Raw genomic sequence first — 2,551 nt, 5'->3', positions numbered from 1 at the left:
AATAACTGATGTTTTTCAAATAAGTTGAGATTGTCTTCTAAATTGTTTCTTAATATCTTTATGGATATTATTTCTCAAAAACCAAGAAAGTATTACTCTCGCAAGCAAGTTGCTTTTGCTTCATTAGGAATAAGTAGAGAAAGTCTTCGCCACCGTATGCGTTCTAAAATAGAATTAGAAACCTTAACCGAGATGATGCGTCAGAGTGAATCTAGTCTAAAAGTAGGACACCGCCATATATGGAAGCGTTGGTCTAGGCGATAGACCATTACCTTATATAGTTACATTTTGTTACTTTTACTCCGTATATGGCATGTGGGTCGACCTGCGCTAGTATGACTCACAGCGATAGAATAGAACAACTACGTCTTCTCTTATTGTAAAATGCTTATAAAAGGACCTCCTCTGATTGCTGTTGCGTAGATCAGAGAGCGGATTCGAAGTAGAGAAGCTCAGATCCGAGCTCTGAATCTCAATAAAGTCGCTTGAAAATACTTTAAAATTCTATAAGTTATTACACTCCATTCCGACCAATCCCGAGGCTTCGTCATCATTCGAACGTCCAGTAAATAATCCTGAGGTTTTAACCCTCTTAACCGCCAGCGAAGGACTCATAAAACGACGCTCTGCAGGGAACGAACAGGAGTTTGCTTCACCAGGACGTCACAGTATTGAAAATTTTTGGTGGCAGCGGTGGGATTTCTAAAAAGCATCAAGAGAATCAGCCGATTCTCTGGACACCAGGAGGATTAACAGCAGAAGAGGACTCAATTGCAGTAGCTCCAGTGGCTCCAAGCCGTTCTGCACATCCTGTCTCTACATCGAGGAGAAGAGGAACTTCTGGAAGACTGCGGGGATAAGACTGGTCGAGTGAACGAGGCCTAATGGGGTTGCGCATAGCCGTACTTCTTCTTGCGATGCATTATATGTAAGTCAAAGAAAAATTTATTGTAAAAATGTCTATCGAAAACGGAGTCGACGCAATAGCTAGGCAAATAGGCGAAATGAATATCGACGGAAATAACGCCAACCATCGAGCGGAAAACGGAACGCGCCGTATGCGAAATACATAAGTCTTAGAGATGCAGCCGAGACAATTCTCCTTTTGATGGCAAAAATATGCCTGTATCCCAATTCACTAATAGTTGCATGCACGCGAAAAACATGGTGTCTCCGAGTGCCGAATACGGATTTGTCCAGATGATTAAAAATAAATTAGTCGGTCCTGCATTGAGGGTAGCCTTAAGCGGAGAATATAATGATATCGATTCGCTATTAGCAGTGTTAAAAACCCGTTTTGCACCGGTTTACTCATCGTCACAATTGCACGGGGAACTTTTTAAAGTAATGCAACATCCGGAGGAAACCGTAGTTGATTATGGCAGCAGAGTATCCATGATCCTGCATCAATTAAAATCGTGTTACCAAACCGAAAGCCCGGAACAGGCAACGCAATTCGTAAATTCTGTTGAAACTAATGCCATTCGAAATTTCTTGACGGGATTAAAAACCGACATATACACAAGAATTCATACGCGCGATCCGATAAATCTCAACAATGCTATAGAAACCGCGATAAAAGCAGAAACCGAATATAACGAACATATGCAACGCATGAGGATCATGGAGGGCCTTATGCAATCTATTCGTTGTAATAATTGTCTTGGATACGGCCATAATACGTATTCATGCAATACTGTTAATCCGCTTGCGCAAATATTTTATGTGAATTGACAACCTAAAGTCTGTTTATTTTGTAAAAATCCTGGACATGTGCGCGCTGAATGTAGAGCCTTACAACCGCGGATGTTGAATCGAAATCCAATAAATAACATGCGAAATAATTTTGTTAATAACCGAATAAATCGTCGAAATTTCTTTACTCCACGTAACGTTGGATTAATTTGCCGATATTGCAAAATTCCTGGACATAGTCTCGAACAGTGTCGAAAGAGACAATATAATAATAATTTGATGAACCAAGGAAATCGCCCTTTTAATAGAGAGAATAGAATTGCCGATAATATACAACGAGATAGAGTCCAAGAAAAATCGGGAAACCGGGATCGGGCGCAGCGAACAGGCGTAACGCTGAACGAACGCCCCCGAGTGCGCCTAATCACACCACAGCCGCAAGAATCACCCGAGGGCACGCAAGTATAAACGTTACTTGCAATAAGATTGGAAAACCACCCTCAGTTGTTTTATCCAGTAAAGATTTAACAGACGAACGTGCTAATTTTATGATTGACACGGGATCCGATATAAATATTATAAAAAGGGAATCTTTTGATAAGAACGTACCTATTGATACGAAAGTCATCTTTGCATTGAGTAGAATAACAAAAGGTCGAACTCGTACGATAGGCGTGGCAAAAATACGCATTTTCGACATCGACGTGCTATTTCACGTAGTCTCTGATGATTTCCCAATCCAACAGGATGGAATCTTGGGCACAGAATTCTTTAAAAGTCATAAAGCAACAATAGACTACCCGAGGGCAAGTCTAGTTGTAAACGGAATACCGTACTATTTTCATAATAACGAAAT

Source organism: Wasmannia auropunctata, unplaced genomic scaffold (genome assembly GCF_000956235.1).
Source record: "Wasmannia auropunctata unplaced genomic scaffold, wasmannia.A_1.0 LD336116.1, whole genome shotgun sequence".
NCBI classification, from domain to species: domain Eukaryota; kingdom Metazoa; phylum Arthropoda; class Insecta; order Hymenoptera; family Formicidae; genus Wasmannia; species Wasmannia auropunctata.
This window is presented reverse-complemented; position numbering follows the sequence as displayed.